Source organism: Dendropsophus ebraccatus, chromosome 14, assembly GCF_027789765.1.
Source record: "Dendropsophus ebraccatus isolate aDenEbr1 chromosome 14, aDenEbr1.pat, whole genome shotgun sequence".
NCBI lineage: Eukaryota > Metazoa > Chordata > Amphibia > Anura > Hylidae > Dendropsophus > Dendropsophus ebraccatus.
The window spans coordinates 5,449,292-5,468,281 of NC_091467.1; the positions used below are offsets into that span (position 1 = coordinate 5,449,292).

The 18,990-nt window shown below is 49.3% G+C and overlaps 1 long non-coding RNA gene across 1 annotated transcript in view; it reads right to left on the reverse strand.

Annotated features, from left to right (window-relative positions):
• Window positions 1-17,574, reverse strand: part of LOC138772552 (uncharacterized) — a 28,569-nt gene extending 10,995 nt beyond the window's left edge. The window contains exon 1 of the long non-coding RNA XR_011359777.1: window positions 17,452-17,574. This is a non-coding gene — a long non-coding RNA (uncharacterized lncRNA). The remainder of the gene's footprint in view (window positions 1-17,451) is intronic.
• Between the last annotated feature and the right edge of the window lie 1,416 nt (window positions 17,575-18,990).

Consider the following 18,990-nt stretch of genomic DNA (forward strand, 5'->3'; position numbering starts at 1 on the left):
ATTGCACGGGCCGATGGGGGCCCGATCAACGACGTAAACGAGCGCCGATCTGTTAGATCCGTAGCGATGCGCTGGTGGCGAACAACGATTTTAGGTCTGAACCTAAATGAACGATCAGCCGATGACACGATCATCGGCTGATCGTTCTCTCTATTCCACCGAGCAAAAATAGGCCGAATGGAGCCGATTATCGCTCCTGTGGAATAGGGCCCTAAGATTTGAGTATAGAGGGAAATACCACTGATGTCTGGCAGGAAGACAATGCCAGTGGTGTTTGGGTAAGTTAGGAGACATAGGACAGCTACAGTCCTATCCTGCTGGTTGTATTGGAAACAATTGGCATGTTTGTGAGTATCTGTTCCGGAATAGCAGGGCAAATATAATGTGAAGGTCCAGCTTTTATGAGGAGCTCTGGCTTGTATGTGGAGATCTAGCTTGTATGAGGAGGTCCAGCTTGTATGAGGAGCTCCAGCTTGTATGAGGAGCTCCGGCTTGTATGTGGAGGTCCAGCTTGTATGAGAAGGTCCAGCTTGTATGAGGAGCTCCAGCTTGTATGAGGAGGTCCAGCTTGTATGAGGAGGTCCAGCTTGTATGAGAAGGTCCAGCTTGTATGAGGAGCTCCGGCTTGTATGAGGAGGTCCAGCTTGTTTGAGAAGTTCCAGCTTGTATGAGGAGCTCCAGCTTGTATGAGGAGCTCCGGCTTGTATGAGGAGCTCCGGCTTGTATGAGGAGGTCCAGCTTGTATGAGAAGTTCCAGCTTGTATGAGGAGCTCCAGCTTGTATGAGGAGCTCCGGCTTGTATGAGGAGGTCCAGCTTGTATGAGAAGTTCCAGCTTGTATGAGGAGCTCCAGCTTGTATGAGGAGCTCTGGCTTGTATGAGGAGGTCCAGCTTGTATGAGGAGGTATAGCTTGTATATGGAGGTCCAGTTTGTATGAGAAGGTCTGCCTTGTATGAGAAGGTCCGGCTTGTATGAGGAGCTCCGGCTTGTATGAGGAGGTCCAGCTTGTATGAGAAGGTCCAGCTTGTATGAGGAGCTCCGGCTTGTATGAGGAGCTCTGGCTTGTATGTGGAGGTCCAGCTTGTATGAGAAGTTCCAGCTTGTATGAGGAGCTCCAGCTTGTATGAGGAGCTCCGGCTTGTATGAGGAGGTCCAGCTTGTATGAGAAGTTCCAGCTTGTATGAGGAGCTCCAGCTTGTATGAGGAGCTCTGGCTTGTATGTGGAGGTCCAGCTTGAATGAGGAGGTATAGCTTGTATATGGAGGTCCAGTTTGTATGAGAAGGTCTGGCTTGTATGAGAAGGTCCGGCTTGTATGAGGAGCTCCGGCTTGTATGAGGAGGTCCAGCTTGTATGAGAAGGTCCAGCTTGTATGAGGAGCTCCGGCTTGTATGAGGAGCTCTGGCTTGTATGTGGAGGTCCAGCTTGTATGAGAAGTTCCAGCTTGTATGAGGAGCTCCAGCTTGTATGAGGAGCTCCGGCTTGTATGAGGAGGTCCAGCTTGTATGAGAAGTTCCAGCTTGTATGAGGAGCTCCAGCTTGTATGAGGAGCTCTGGCTTGTATGTGGAGGTCCAGCTTGAATGAGGAGGTATAGCTTGTATATGGAGGTCCAGTTTGTATGAGAAGGTCTGGCTTGTATGAGAAGGTCCGGCTTGTATGAGGAGCTCCGGCTTGTATGAGGAGGTCCAGCTTGTATGAGAAGGTCCAGCTTGTATGAGGAGCTCCAGCTTGTATGAGGAGCTCCGGCTTGTATGAGGAGGTCCAGCTTGTATGAGAAGTTCCAGCTTGTATGAGGAGCTCCAGCTTGTATGAGGAGCTCTGGCTTGTATGTGGAGGTCCAGCTTGAATGAGGAGGTATAGCTTGTATATGGAGGTCCAGTTTGTATGAGAAGGTCTGGCTTGTATGAGAAGGTCCGGCTTGTATGAGGAGCTCCGGCTTGTATGAGGAGCTCTGGCTTGTATGTGGAGGTCCAGCTTGTATGAGGATGTATAGCTTGTACAGTATATGGAGGTCCAGTTTGTATGAGAAGGTCTGGCTTGTATGAGGAGGTCCAGCTTGTATGTGAAGGTCCGGCTTGTATGAGGCGCTCTGGCTTGTATGAGGAGCTCCGGCTTGTATGAGGAGGTATAGCTTGTAAGTGGAGGTCCGGCTTATATGAGGAGGTCCAGCTTGTATGTGGAGGTCCAGCTTGTATGAGGAGCTCCGGCTTGTATGAGGAGCTCTGGCTTGTATGTGGAGGTCCAGCTTGTATGAGGAGCTCCGGCTTGTATGAGGAGGTCCACCTTGTATGTGGAGGTCTGGCTTGTATGAGGCGCTCTGGCTTGTATGAGGAGCCCCGGCTTGTATGAGGAGTTATAGCTTGTAAGTGGAGGTCCGGCTTGTATGTGGAAGTCCGGCTTGTATGAGGAGCTCCAGCTTGTATGTGGAGGTCCGGCTTGTATGAGGAGCTCCGGCTTGTATGAGGAGCTCCGGCTTGTATGTGGAGGTCCAGCTTGTATGAGGAGCTCCGGCTTGTATGAGGAGCTCTGGCTTGTCTGTAAAGCTCTGGGTAAAGAAGACAGTATCAACATGATCCGAGGCAATGTCAATAATATCTGGGTAAGCCAGTGGAATGCAGGCATGGAAGGCCATGCCAGTAAGATCTGAGTATAGAGGGAAATACCACTGATGTCCGGCGAGGAAGACAATGCCAGTGGTGTTTGGGTATGTTAAGAGACATAGAACAGCTACAGTCACTGTCCTGCTGGTATAGGAAACAATTGGCATGTTTGTAAGCATCACAAGTAAAGACAAAATTTCCTAGAAGAGCAGGTTCTGTCCAGACACTGAACAAACAGTGAATCAAGTTCTGGAGTACAATACAGGACAGATCGCAGGACAACTATGTTTTTCTAATAGATTAGGTTTCTTTTCTCTGCTTTATGACCCATGAAGCTTAAGGAGCTGTCTCTAGAGTGCATGAGGAGCTCCGGCTTGTTTGAGGAGCTCCGGCTTGTATGAGGAGCTCCGGCTTGCATGAAGAGGTCTGCATGTATGAGGAGGTCCGCTTGTATGAGGAGTTCCGGCTTGTATGAGGAGCTCCGGCTTGTATGAGGAGGTCCGCTTGTATGAGGAGTTCCGGCTTGTATGAGGAGCTCTGGCTTGTATGTGGAGCTCCGGCTTGTATGGGGAGCTCCAGCTTTTATGTGGAGGTTCGGCTTGTATGTGAAGGTACGGCTTGTATGTGGAGCTCCGGCTTGTATGAGGAGCTCCAGCTTTTATGTGGAGGTTCGGCTTGTATGTGAAGGTGTGACGTGAATGAGAAGCTCTGGCTTGTATGTGGAGGTCCCGCTTGTATGTGGAGCTCCGGCTTGTATGTGGAGTTCCAGCTTTTATGTGGAGGTTCGGCTTGTATGTGAAGGTACGGCTTGTATGTGGAGCTCCGGCTTGTATGAGGAGCTCCAGCTTTTATAAGGAGGTTCGGCTTGTATGTGAAGGTACGGCTTGTATGTGGAGTACCGGCTTGTATGAGGAGCTCCGGCTTGTATGTGGAGTTCCGCTTGTATGTGGAGGTTCGGCTTGTATTAAGAGCTCCTGCTTGTATGAGGAGGTCCGGCTTGTATGTGGAGCTCCGGATTGTATGAGGAGGTCCGGCTTGTATGAGGAGGTCCACTTGTATGTGGAGCTCTGGCTTGTATGTGGAGGTCCGGCTTGTATGTGACGGTCCGGCTTGTATGTGGAGCTCCGGCTTGTATGTGGAGGTCCGGCTTGTATGTGGAGCTCTGGCTTGTATGAGGAGGTCCGGCTTGTATGAGGAGCTCCGGCTTGTATGTGGAGGTCCGGCTTGTATGTGGAGCTCCGGCTTGTATGTGGCGCTCCGGCTTGTATGAGGAGGTCTGCTTGTATGTGGAGGTCCGGCTTGTATGTGATGGTCCGGCTTGTATGTGATGCTCCGGCTTGTATGTGGAGGTCCGGCTTGTATGTGACGGTCCGGCTTGTATGTGGAGCTCTGGCTTGTATGAGGAGGTCCGGCTTGTATGAGGAGGTCCGGCTTGTATGAGGAGCTCCAGCTTGTATGAGGAGCTCCGGCTTGTATGAGGAGCTCCGGCTTGTATGAGGAGGTCCACTTGTATGTGGAGCTCCGGCTTGTATGTGGAGCTCCGGCTTGTATGTGGAGGTACGGCTTGTATGTGACGGTCCGGCTTGTGTGTGGAGGTCCGGCTTGTATGAGGAGGTCCGGCTTGTATGAGGAGCTCCGGCTTGTATGAGGAGCTCCTGCTTGTATGAGGAGGTCCACTTGTATGTGGAGCTCCGGCTTGTATGTGCAGGTCCGGCTTGTATGAGGAGCTCCGGCTTGTATGTGCAGGTCCGGCTTGTATGAGGAGTTCCGGCTTGTATGAGGAGCTATTTGTGCTGCTCATCCTCTGTACATTGTATATGATCTGCTATGAAGGCTTTTCATTACGGAGCTAAGTGCAGCAGATACACGTAGCAGCTGTGTGCTCCCTATAGTGAGTATATGGAGGTGTAGAGTGAGGAGAGAATGCACATAGCTGGGGGCTGTGTCATGGCTGAGCGCTCTGGTGACACAACACCACTATTTGCTCGTGAATCAACACCTCTAAGCAGGAAATCCCAGTTGTGTTTAGATATCTCCTGCACACATGGACGTCAAAAGGCTTGGCCTAGCATATAAATAAAGGCTAATGGTGCACACTCATGTGGTCACACTGCGCCCCGGAGAGCACTACGTTCCACATCACAGCCTCTAAAACAGCCAGTGATGATGCAATATACTAAGTATTATGGAGGGGTCTGATCCCCCCTGACATATCTCTGAGTGCCGGAGTGGAACGTCATCATTATACAGAGGACTGAGAGGACAGACCATTAATGCTGCCTGATGGGGTCACCATGTGATGCTGCTTTATCATCACCACTAACCCCAGACTCAGCTGCTGTACATATAATGGCTTACAAAAGCATTCACCTACTTTGGTATTTGTGTGTTTTTGTTTTTTTTTTACCCCACAACCTGGAAGTAAAATAAATCTTATGAGGATTTCCATAGCTTTGTGTACAGAACATGACACCACTTGGAACACTTTTTGTTGTGAAGTAAACAACAAATAGGACAAAAACACAGAAACTTTCAGTGTGCAGAACTATTCACCCCCCTCCTGTCAGTACTTTCGGAGACACCTTTTGCATCAATTGCAGAGGCAGTCACTTTACATACGTCTCTATGAGCTGCCAGAACTTACCACTGGGATTTTTGCCCATTCCTCAAGGCAAAACCTCCTTCAGGTAACATGGTTTCCGCGCGGGAACAGCAATCTGTTCAACCAAAGATTCTCAATTTAAGTAAGGTCTGGGCTTTGAGTAGACCATTCCAATACACATTCCTTCCACATTTCCACTTTAAGCACTGGAGTGTTGCCTTTGGGTCATTGTCCCATTGGAAGAACTCCTTGCTCCATATGAAGTGACTCCCATATACCTTTTGGCCCTATCTGTGGCTGTAGGCAAAAGCTATTTACTTCCATAAAGCCCAGCTATAGAGTATACAGGTTATTGTGGTGGTATATACAGATCCTTCAGTCTCTCCTCCTTCCAGGTTACCTTCGGTCTCTGTGCTGCATCTCTGATAACTGCCCTTCTTGCCCCTTGGCAGGGTTGGGTTGTTACCATGTTCTTTCCTTTTGGTGATAATGGATTTGATGGGGCTTTCAAGATTTAGATACTTTTTTATATCCTAAAGCTTAAGTGCGCTCCTCAACAACAATGTCCCTCCCCTTGGTCTTCATGTGTTTGGTGCCTCTTGCTTCATGGTGTTGAAGCCTCTGGGACTTTTCAGAAAAGGTATATAGTATATACTGACAGAACATGTGACACTTAGACTGCACACAGGGGACTCCATATCACGAAGCATGTGACTTCTGAAGGAAACTGAGTACAGCTCTGGAGTATAATACAGGATGTAACTCAGGATCAGTAATGTAATGTATACAATGACCCCACCAGCAGAATAGTGAGTACAGCTCTGGGGTATAATACAGGATGTAACTCAGGATCAGTAATGTAATGTATACAATGACCCCACCAGCAGAATAGTGAGTACAGCTCTGGAGTATAGCACAAGATGTAACTCAGGATCAGTAATGTAATGTATGTACACAGTGACCTCACCAACAGAATAGTGGTAGTGGTAGTGGACAGTCACATGGTTCTGGGTAGAAAATCTTGGTAAAAACCTCAGTGCCTAACAACAGTAACAGGTGCACCATTTGATGTCTTATGTGTCACCATCTGATCTTAGGGATCTGTAGGAAATCTATTACATAAAGGGTGTCTATGCCTTTTTTTTGCCAGTTTTAGATCTACCACATTCAGCTACAGAAAAAAGCCAACTATCCGCAGTACGCCAAGTTGTTATAAAAACAGCTGTATGTTGTTGGCACTATAGAAAAATCCACAAAAAATTTATAGATGATGAAAAAATCTTATTAATTATGGCAGTGGAAATAGCAGAATTTTTTCAAGCCAAGAATCACGAATGACTTAAGTGGCATGTCGCCTGGCGTTCAGGTGCCCTGCAGAAATATTTGCTCATGGTTCTCCTCATCTGCTCCATTATAAACCTTTGCTTCTCTCTTCTCATGAACCTCTGCGGTGTCCTGTGAGATAAAGTTGTTTCTTGTGCTATAGTTCTTGCAGAAGGACAGTGTGTGATGGAGACAAGGCAGGAGAGGGTGAGTGGGAGCTGCTCTTCTATCTGCTGCTGGTCAGACATACCAATGTGTAGTGTCCCACAGCAGGAGTGCCACTACTTCCTGTCCTCGGGTATTCTTGTAGGTGTATCTGTGCTCTGACCTGAAGGTTGCTTTCTAATCCTTTCCCACTTGGTGTCTCACTTTCTTGTATATTGCACAGCTAAAGGTATTACTGGGGTTAATATTGTGTTTTTCTGTTCACTGTTCCACCAATACGTAAGCTGGGTACCACACAACACAACAACCTATGACACCCTCATTAGTTTGTTCTAAAAGCTTCCAACCAATGGGAGACAAGTGCTGTCCCTTGTTATATAAGCTCCCTGAAGGTCCTTAGGTGGGCCTCTAGGTCAGTTTGTCTAGAGAGGGTGTGTACAAGAGCCTGTTCCTGCAGAAGTTCGTTCCAGGGCCTGGCCTGAAAGTCTGCTCCTACAGTGTGATTACAAGTACTATGCAGTGCTAATGCCAAAGGTGGGGTAATTTCCCTATAGGGACACTTGTCTACGTCTGGAGTGACTATTCTTTATGTAGTCAGGACGTTCCAGGAAAGAGGTTATTCTGCAGAGGAGCAAAGTGCAGATAAAGCCGAAGAACTCATTTGATCTTCGCTCTGCCATCTTGGGGAACCTTGAGTGGCTAGCTTCGCTCGGGCCTTGTGCTACCAAAACTGGCACTCAGTGATCTTTCTGGCAGGAGTATCTTATCCTAAACCATATGCGATTTCTTCTATCAAGATTTCTACAAAGCCAAGCCACCCCGACAGAGTTCTGCTTTTAATTAGGCAAGGCCCCTTGGTAACCCCCTAGTCTGTCCTACAAGTCAAGATCAAGCAACGCAGAATAGGGGACAAGTAAGAATTATTATTTTTTTGTTTTGTTTTGGGGGGGGGGGGGGCGGGAGGATATCAATCACCTTATTGCAAAGTACTATTTTTGTATTGCATTGAAGCATTGAAGGGGTTATCCAGCGCTACAAAAACATGGCCACTTTTCCCCCTACTCTTGTCTCCAGTTCAGGTGCGGTTTGCAATTAAGCTCCATTTACTTCAATGGAACTGAGTTTCAAAACTCCACCCAAACTGGAGACAACAGTAGGGGGAAAGTGGCCATGTTTTTGTGGCGCTGGATAACCCCTTTAAGTAAAGTGTTTAGCTTGTTTAAGAATTGGACTGTGTGATTACTCACACTTCACACCTTTTCTTTAAAGAGTTGTGTGTCAGTATACCCGGCGGTGGGCATACCCCTCTATGGACTATGGAACTCTCTGCCACATGATGTTGTCATGGCTGATTCGGATCGCCATTGGAATCAGGAAGGAATTTTCTCCCTGTGGTGCGGCAATTCTCCTCTGCCTTGTAAGGGTTTTTGCCTTATTCTGGATCAACACAGTAGGGTTTCTGTAGGCTGAACTTGTACGACTTGTCTTTTTTCAACCTTATTAACTACTTAACTCCTGGCCACTGCGACATGTGCCTAGTCAGTACACCCCCAACACCTAACAGCCTCAGGTTACTGCAAATGGCTTTAGAACCTCATAAGCCGAAGCCTATGTTCTACGCCAGGTATGAGCTGTCATCTTCTAGAACATGGGTCTCCAAACTGCGGCCCTCCAGCTGCTGCGAAACTGTAACGCCTGGAGTAGTGGATCCACTGGACCGTCACCAGCGATGGCACTAACCTCACCAGGGAGCGGAGTCTAAGGGGCCGCTGGTTTTCACCAGAGCCCGTCGCAAGGCGGGATGGACTTGCTGCGGCAGGCGACCCCCAGGTCGCTACCCCTGGCTTGGTTGCCAGTGACGGCAGGCGAGGCGTGGCAGGAGCAGTAGGCAGGAGATGGTGCTGGCAGAGGTCTGTAGGCGTAACCGCAGGTGACAGGCTGAACACAGGCGCAATGAAGTGACAGGGGAGCAGGAACCAGGAAAAAGGACTAGGGACCAGGTAGCGGATAGGAAACAGGAACAACAGGGGGCTGGGCCAAACGCTATGGGAAGCATGTAGAGGCTCCAACACAAGGGACAGGGCATGCTGGGATTTATAGGGAGTGATTGGTGCAACTAACCAATTAAGGGCGGACTGGCCCTTTAAATCTGAGACAGCCGGCGCGCGAGCGCCCTAGGAGGCAGGGACGCGCGCGCCGGCCGGCACAGACGGAGACAGGAGCGGAGGAGAGGTGAGGCGCCCCCAGGGGCCGAACTAGCAGCAGCGCCGGGTCCCTGCACAAGGACCCCGGCGGCTGCATGGGGCAGGAGGAGGTCGCGGCGGCGGCCCGGAACACGGGACGCCGCCGCGGCCGTGACAGTACCCCCCCCCCCCCTTTGGCCTCCCCCTCTTTCTTGCCTGCAGAAGGAGGCATCAGGCAAATCTTGGTATTCCGCCGGTAGGCCGGACAAAGGCTTGGCGGGCTTGGGTGACAACATAGAGTGCTTGGGCTGAGGTGACCTCAGACACTGGTTGGAACAGTCCTGACCCCAACTGAGAATCTTCCCGGTTCTCCAGTCCAGTTTAGGGGCATGTAATTGCAGCCAAGGGAGTCCCAGGAGGATGGTGGAAGAAGAATGGGGCAGGACGTAGAAGGAGATCTTTTCCAGATGTGAAGTGCCCACCTGGAGGACTAGAGGTGCGGTCTGGTAGTGCACATGGTCGGTAAGAATCTCGCCCGTGACCGAGGAGATAGTCAGGGGTCTGGCTAGTGGGGTCACGGGTAGCCGCCATCTCTGGACCAATGTAGCTGCAATAAAATTGCCTGCTGACCCAGAATCGAGAAAGGCAGTAGTCTGGTGAGTTTGTCCTGAGGGTGTCTGGATGGAAACTGGCACAGACAAACTTGGAGAGGTGGCATTCACACTCAGGGAGACCTCTCCCACCGGACCTAGGTGCTGGAGTTTCCCGGACGCTTGAGGACGTTGTGGACATCTCAGCCGAAAGTGATCCGAACCACCGCAGTAGAGGCAGAGATTCAGCTCCAGACGACGAAGTCTTTCATCAGGCGTCAGGTGAGCCCGTTCCACCTGCATAGGAATCTCAGGAGTCGACTGGGACTCCGGAACGTCAGGATACTGGAAGACCGGCGCCAGCTGGTGATAACGACGGGACAGGCCTAGTCGCCGTTCATGCCAGACCTCCTCCTCTCTCTCAGAAAAACGAGTATCGACCCTGGTGGCCAGTAGGATGAGTTCGTTCAGGGAGGTAGGTAGGTCTCGGGCGGAAAGCACGTCTCTCACCCGACTGGACAGGCCCCTCTTGAAGGTGGCTATTAGAGCGGCCTCATTCCAGTCTAATTCTGCCGCCAGGGTGCGGAACTGGATGGCGTAGTCACCAACAGAGGAGCTCCCTTGAGAGAGGTTGAGCAGAGCAGTTTCAGCTGAAGAGGCACGGGCAGGTTCCTCAAAGACGGAGCGAAACTCGACTAGGAAGGTTCAGAGATTGGCAGCAACAGGATCATCTCGGTCCCATAGCGGCGTGGCCCAGGCCAGAGCTCTACCCTCCAATAGGCTGATGATGAAAGCCACTTTAGAGCGCTCGGTGGGAAACTGACTACTTAAAAGTTCAATATGCATGGTGCACTGAGTCAGGAATCCTCTGCACAACTTGGAGTCACCAGAGTATTTGCTTGGGAGAGCCAGTCGGAGTGTAGAAAAAGCAGCAGGAGGTGGTGTGTGCTGGGCTGTAGTATGCTGCTGTAAGGCGGCAGTGAGTTGCTGGATCTGCTGCGACTGTTGCTGGATTTGTTGCGCCTGTTGGGCGACCACTCGAGCTATGTCACGGATATCAGGCACCTCGCCGGGATCCATGGTTGGAGCCTACTGTAACGCCTGGAGTAGTGGATCCACTGGACCGTCACCAGCGATGGCACTAACCTCACCAGGGAGCGGAGTCTAAGGGGCCGCTGGTTTTCACCAGAGCCCGCCGCAAGGCGGGATGGACCCCCAGGTCGCTACCCCTGGCTTGGTTGCCAGTGACGGCAGGCGAGGCGTGGCAGGAGCAGTAGGCAGGAGATGGTGCTGGCAGAGGTCTGTAGGCGTAACTGCAGGTGACAGGCTGAACACAGGAGCGATAGTGTGACAGAGGAGCAGGAACCAGGAACAAGGACTAGGGACCAGGTAGCGGATAGGAAACAGGAACAACAGGGGGCTGGGCCAAACGCTATGGGAAGCATGTAGAGGCTCCAACACAAGGGACAGGGCATGCTGGGATTTATAGGGAGTGATTGGTGCAACTAACCAATTAAGGGCGGACTGGCCCTTTAAATCTGAGACAGCCGGCGCGCGAGCGCCCTAGGAGGCGGGGACGCGCGCCGGCCGGCACAGACGGAGACAGGAGCGGAGGAGAGGTGAGGCGCCCCCAGGGGCTGAACTAGCAGCAGCGCCGGGTCCGGAACACGGGACGCCGCTGCGGCCGTGACAGAAACCACAACTCCCATCATGCCTGGACAGCTAAAGCTTTGAATTTAGATGTCCAGGCATGATGGGAAATGTAGTTTTGCAACAGCTGGAGGGCCGCAGTTTGGAGACCCATGTTCTAGAACTTCCTCATGGAGACAACAAATGGTTTTCATGTGCTGGGACCCAATCTGGTCATCACCATATTTACCAGGCGGTGTATTTAAAGGCCCTATTACACACACAGATTTATCTGACAGACCACTGAAGCCAAAGCCAGGAACAGACTATAAACAGAGAACAGTAATAAAGTAGTAGTAATAAAGTGACAATATTAAAGGAAAAGTCCTGGCCGGAACATTTTTTACAAACTTGCTGGGAACAGGATAGGTGAAAAAATAATGTGCATTTGGTCCCTGTCCACTTCCTGGTGTAGAGACGGGGCCTGGGATGTGACGAATCAAGCCCGCTCATCCAGTCAGCGACAGCTAATGACTGGCTAAGCAGACCTGGAACATCACGTCCCAAGCCCTGTCTCTACAACAGGAAGCGGCTAGGGACCAGAGCAGCAGACAGGTGGCATCAGCGCTGGAGGCGGGGAGGCAAATCCACTATTTTTTTTCCACCCACTCTCTCCCTAGCAAGTTTGAAAATAAAATGTCCCAACTGCTATTATTTCCTTAAATATTTGCAGTAAAGTAACAGTATGAATAGCAGCAGTTGCTGTAAAGTGACAGTATTAATAGCAGCAGATGCTCCACAGCGCGTGCGTCGGCTTCTGACCATGATATCTCCGTCCCAGGACCGACTCCGGGACTCGGACAGATGAGGTCTGTATAAGAGCATCTAGCTGGGGGTCGGGAGCCTGTCACCCCGGCACGGGGGGTGACAGGTCTCCTTTAATATTAGTTGCTGCAGTAAAATAACAGCATTAATATTAGCTGCTGCAGTAAAGTGACAGTATTAATGGCAGCAGTTGCAGTAAAGTGACAGGAATAACTGTAGCTGTTGCAGCAATGTGCAGAAATCTCCACAACCTTTGTCCGTCTCTGCGCGGTTCCAGCCCTCCCTGCCGGGTTGAGCGCCTCCTGCTTGGCATGGGCTCCTTTAAGCACAGGATTAGTGTTTTGCTTTAGTGATTGTACAATTTTCTTGATTTTAATAACATGTGTAGTGGCACTGACAATATTTCCCCTGCAATCACGCCGGCTGATTGCTCTTGGAGCGCGGCAGATGGTTTTATTTAGAATTTGGCCTTCCTCTGTAAAAATTGTATCTTTTGGTGATTAGTCAAAAAATGAAGAAAAAAAATCCTAAAACCCAAGCGAAGGCTCCCAGATCAAGAGGCCAGCCAAGATGTTTCACATACTTCACACAGTGCTGGAAGACATGGGGACGTCAAGAAACTGCTCTTAAATGGGGGAGACCGCGTATCGTATAAGAAGTAGCAGTCTGGAGAGATTAGGAATGGTGCACAATGTATCAGGGTTACGTCTGTCCCCTAAACTGCACAGCTACAATAATAATTACAAAAACAATAAACAAGTATAATATAATTACGACAACAACAATAACAACCCCTTACTCTTTGAGCACCCAGACCAAAATGACCCAGTGGATCGCGCCAATTTTCATTGTTTTCTCCTCCCCTCTAGGGCTTGCTGTTTTTTTCAGGAGTAGTTGTACTTTGTAATGGCGCTTTTCATTCTACCATAAAGTGTATGATGGAACCCCAAAATATTATTTATGAAAAAATAAATGGGTGAAATTGGAAAAAGAATGCAATATGGTAACGTTTAGGGGGTTCCTGTGTCTACCCAATGCAATATACAGTAAGGCTATGTTCACACAACGTACAACTACGGCCGTAGTTCTCGCCGCAGAAGTACGGCCGTAGTTTTGCGGGGTGGAACAATGCCTATTGATGAATGGGATCCCAGCCAGAGCGTACACACATCGTATACGCTCCGGCCGGAAGCCCATGCGGGGCCGCAAAAAACTGACAGGTCAGTTTTCTGCGGCAGGAATTCAATGAATTTCAGCCGCAGAAAGACCTGTCAGTTCACACAGTGAAGCGAGCAGCTCCGGACGCACTGTGTGCTATGGGAAGCTCTGATGCGGGCGCACGCACGCACCATCAGAGTACCGCGGCCGGACAGATCATCCGGGCAGAGACCAGCCGTTCCGTGACATGGCCGGGGTCACGGAACGGCCGGTCTCTAACGGTGTGTGGACATAGCCTAAAAGTGACATGATACCATCATTCTATAGCTCAGTCCCCACACAACCATATGCAGGTTTACACAGATTCTCAAATGTTACGATATTTATTTATTTTTTAATGAAATTCTTTTTTTGCAAATATTAATATATACTTATAATAATTATTAATAAAATGGCCCTATTGTGACTGTTATAACCGTTTTAGTTTTTCACTTACAGGGCTGTCAGTTTTTGCGACATTATGTCAAGTTTTTATTAATACCATATTTGTGTCTATCGGGCATTTTGATCACTTTTTATTATATATACAGTATATATATATATATATATATATATATATACATAAAAAATCGGCAATCCTGGCTCTTTTTCCCTCTTTTTGTTTACGTTGTTTATCATATGAGATGATGATTGTTATATTTTAATAGATCGGACAATTAAGCACGCTACGGTATATAATAGGTTTATTTATTTTTAGATGTTTTATTAATGTAAAAACATATAAAGATGGATGATTTTAATCTTTATTGAGGCAGGGGCTTTGGTGTATTTTTAAAAATATTTAACTTTTTTTTTTTACACATTTTAAAGTGTCACTGTCGTGTTTTTTTTTTTTTTTGCAGAAATCAATAGTCCAGGCGATTTTAAGAAACTTTGTAATTAGGTTTATTAGCCAAAAAATGCATTTTTATCATGAAAAAACAGTTTGAAGCTCTCCCCTCTGTCTTCATTGTTCTCCTATGGAGAGAGCTAAAGAAAAGACCAAAACAGGACAACAAAGAGTTAATCTACAAATCCCTCACCCTTATCTCCTGGGACAGTCACCACTGACCTGTCTGAGCTCAGATTACAGCTGTCACCCAGCTCTGTGCCTGTAAAGGCCCTATTCCACGGAACGATTATCGATCGTATTCGGCCGATATCGGCAGCTACGGACGATAATCGTCCGGTCGAATAAAGTGCAACGATCAGCCGACATCGTTCATGTCGGCTGATCGTTGCAGTCGCTTGTTTTTCAACATGTTGAAAAACAAGCGACTGATATAGCAGCGATCTGCTGCCGTCGCTCCGTTGAATAGGAGCGTCGGCAGCAGACGCTGCTATATCCTATGGGCTGCCCGGACGATCAGCAGCCCCCCCGCAGCTCCCCGCCGCCCCTCCCGCACTCACCCGCTCGCTGCAGCCGGGTTGAATAGCGGCGGCAGCGAGCGGGGAACGAGGAGCAAACGAGCGCTGAGAGCGCTCGTTTGCTCCTCTAAACGACCTGTGGAATAGGGGCATAATCCTCTGTTATCTGCTTTCTGCTGCCGGCTAACTCCCTCCTTCCTCCTCCCCCCTCCCCTCTCCCTAGTGCAGACAGGGTACGACTCATGCAACAAGTCACAATTTTCAGATTTTTTGCAGTGGATGGAAAAATTAAGATGGGGGGGACCTGGGGAAAGGCTTTTTACATGCAGATAATGGCATATTTGGCTAATAAACCCAATTACAAAGTTTCTTAAAATCGCCTGGACTATTGATTTCTGGAAGAAAAAAAAATACGACAGTGACTAAGTCCCCCTGGGGGACTATTACTTGCAATCAAGGTAATATATATATACATACACATATACTGATCATTGCTATGCTTAGGGCTGCGTTTACACAGGCAGATTTATCTGACAGATTTTGAAAGCCAAAGCCAGGAATGGATTTGAAAAGAGGAGAAATCTCAGTCTTTCCTTTATGACCTGGTCCCTGTTTATAGTCTGTTCCTGGCTTTGACTTCAAAGATCTGTCAGATAAATCTGTTTGTGTAAACGCACCTTATAATGGTGCGTTTACACAGAAAGATTTATCTGACAGATCTTTGAAGCCAAAACCAGGAACAGTAAACAGGGATCAGGTCATAAAGGAAAGATTGGTATCTATCCTCTTTTTTAATCCATTCCTGACTTTGGCTTCCAAAATCTGTCAGATAAATCTTTCTGTGTAAAAGCACCCTAATGCTGGGTTTACACTAAGCGATAATTTGGCCGATCGTACAATTAACTATGTCGGAGTAATGATTTTTTTTCTTCATAACGATCAGCGTTTAGACAGTACGATATATCGTACGAAAAAATCGTTCTGCGATCATTTTGCGATCACGCAACCGCAGCCCGGACCGCCCGCAGCCCGGCCCCCTGCTCATCCACAGCCCGGCCCCACGGTCAACCGCAGCCCCCTGCGCCACCCCCGCCGCTCCGATCACCACCCCCGCCGCCGCTCCGAGCGAACCCCCCACTGCCGCTGCTTCGATCGCCCCCGCCGCCCCGGCCACTACCATACGTTACCTGCTCCGCGTAGCAGGTCTTCGAAATCCCCGGCTCCCCTCTCCCCTCAGTGCACTGATTGGCTGAAGAGGAGCCGTTTGAAATTCCCGACTCTCCTCTTCAGCCAATCAATGCACTGAAGAGGGGAGCCGGGGATTTCGAAGACCTGCTACGCGGAGCAGGTAACGTATGGTCGTGGCCGGGGCGGCGGCGGGGGGTGATCGGAGCGGCGCCGGGGGTGGCGATCGGGGCGGCGGGGGTGGCGATTGAGCCGGCGCAGGGGGCTGCGGATGAGCGGGGGGCCGGGCTGCGGATGAGCGGGGGGGCCGGGCTGCGAGCGGGGGGCTGGGCTGCGGGCGGCTGGACTTTCGTGCGACAACTGTTTACACGGAACCATCGGCAAATTTTTGGCGAACGACAAACGACAATTTAAGAACAAGATAAAAGATCAAAATGAACGATTTCTCGCTTGTCGTTCGATCGTTCGCTGCGTTTACACGTACGATTATCGTTCGAATTCGATCGTTATCGTGAAAATTTGCACGATAATCTTTCCGTGTAAACCCAGCATAAGGGTCCATTTACACAGAAAGATTATCTGACAGATTATCTGCCAAAGATTTGAAGCCAAAGCCAGAAACAAACTATAAACAGAAATCAGGTCATAAAGGAAAGCCTGAGATTTCTGTTCTTTTCAAATCCATTCCTGGTTTTGGCTTCAAATCTTTGGCAGATAATCTGTCAGATAATCTTTCTGTGTAAATGAAACCATAGGCATAGCATTGATCAGTGTAATAGGCGCTCTGCTCATTGACCCTGCCTGTGGCAGACTCAATGAGAAGATTGCCGATCAGACCGCACGGAGGAAGGTAAGAGATCTCTGGCGGGCTGTGAAAGTGATTGGGACCCCCGCAGTGTGACACTGCAGGGGTCCCGATCGGTAAGTAACAGGTGCTGCTGCTGACACTAAAGGCCCTACTACACAGAATGATTATCGGCCATCAGCCGTTACTGCTGTTGACCGTCCTGTGTAGTAGAAAGCAACGATCAGCCGACATGAACGATGTCGGCTGATCGTTGCTGTTTGTCTTACAACATGTTAAAAAACAAACGACTGTGATAGCAGCGATCTGCTGCCGTTGCTCCGCGGAATAGGAGTGGCAACAGCAGACCGCTGCTATCCTCTATGGGCTGCCCGGACCATCTAGCGATCACAAGGGCAGCCCCCTGCACCTCCCTGCAAAGCCCCCCCCCCCCCCCCCCCCCCCCCCCCCGGGTCTCACCCGCTCGCTACTGCTGCGTGTAATAACGGCGACAGCAAGCCGGAAACGATGAGCAAACGAGTGCTCCTCTATCCTCCATGTCGCCCCATGTAATAGGGGCTTTACACTTAAAGGGCTTAAAGCTCGATCGCTGGAGCCTGTCATTAACGGTGAGGGCCCGGCTGCTAGCTGCAGCCGGCCCCCACCTGCTTAATAGCTCCCAAGACACCCAGGACGTACATGCACATCCTTAGCTGATGACAGACTTCCAGGACGTACATTTACGTCCAGGGTCGTCTAAGGGTTAAAGGGAATCTGACAGCATGCGCACCTGACCTGCTGTGCTGACATGTGCAGTAGGTGGTAGTACTCTAGTGAGCAGGTTACCTCTGACTATTTTGCCCATGGAGGCAATGCTGCATCAATTCTCCAACAGTAATGAGTCAAAGAGGAGTCGTGGTGTAGCGTTAGGGACGCACTCTGGCACTCCTCACCACTGCTCCCTCCTCCATCTTTTGTATAAATATTCTGTGTTGTCCTACCTCCTGCACAATGGCGCCATCTGTCGTCTGGGCAGGGGCCGTCGATGTGACATGCGCCTCCCTTCTTAGGTGTTTCTCTTCTTATTTTCCTGGTAATGTTTGCATCTGTGTTTTCTTTTTCTTTTCTTTTTTCCTATACAAGCAGAAAATTTCAGTTACAAAAATGCACATTTTTAACATAATTTTGAGGTTTTCCATAGAGATATTCTATATAAGCTGAAATTTACCAGTAATATAAAGTAGAATATATCACGAGAAAACAATCTCAGCATCACTAGGATAGATAAAAGCATCCCCACAATAACAACGAATAAAGTCAAACATCATATTCATTAAATTTGGATTGGTCCTTAAAGAGGTTTACCAACATAAAACTAACTTGTCTCCTATCCACAAGATAGGGGACACGTAAGATATTGTGGGGGGTCTGACCCTTCGGACCCCCTCACATTCTCCTGGCCCCGGGCTCCTGTGTTTTGAATACAGCTGTGGGTCAGCATGTGAGTCCTGAACCAATCCAAATTTAATGAATATGATGTGTCACTAAGACATATTAAGAGGATAAGGCCATTAAGAGGATATAATAAGTATAATATAACAACAATACAACACCATTAAGAAGAGGAATAACAATATAACAAAAAAAACAAATAATGAAGTATCATAATAATAACAATACTACTAATAATTATTCCTTGCCTTGTCACACATTCTGGGCCTTAAAGGGAACCAATCACGCAGAAAATCCATGTAAAGCTAAGGATATATGCTGTTAGATCATCCAGCACACTTCCCAAATATCCCCCTGTAACCTCTGAGCCCCCCTCAATTAGACAGTATTCTTACTTTGATCAGGTCACGCGCTGTATGTAAACTTTTGGTAAGTAGTCAAGGTGGGCGTATGTAGTCACGGTCCGGGGGCGTTTGTAGTCACGGTCCAGGGCTGTAATCACGCCCAGAGGGGCATGATTCGGAGGCTTGCGGTCCAGTGACGTCATCCGGGGGCTTGCGTTCCACGTCGCAGCCGCGCCGACGTCTTCGGAAAGCCGCGCATGCGCAGTACGTCAGCGTCGTCTCCCGCCGTACTGCGCATGACGGACATAGCCTAGAACTCACTTAGCGCCGGAGATCGTCGCTGGAGGCTGTGTTTCACCTGCTGGGCTCACCTCAATTCCTCTTTCTGCAGAAATTTGGTATTCCTCATCAGTTCTTTCTTCACTGCCACCAATGATTTACTTTGCAAACTCCCCCTGCCGCCAATGATTTTATTTGCGCTAAGTGAGTTCTAGGCTATGTCCGTCATGCGCAGTACAGCGGGAGACGACGCTGACGTACTGCGCATGCGCGGCTTTCCGAAGACGTCGGCACGGCTGCGACGTGGAACGCAAGCCCCCGGATGACGTCACTGGACTGCAAGCCTCCGAATGGGCGTGATTACAGCCCTGGACCGTGACTACATACGCCCCCGGACCGTGACTACATACGCCCACCTTGACTACTTACCAAAAGTTTACATACAGCGCGTGACCTGATCAAAGT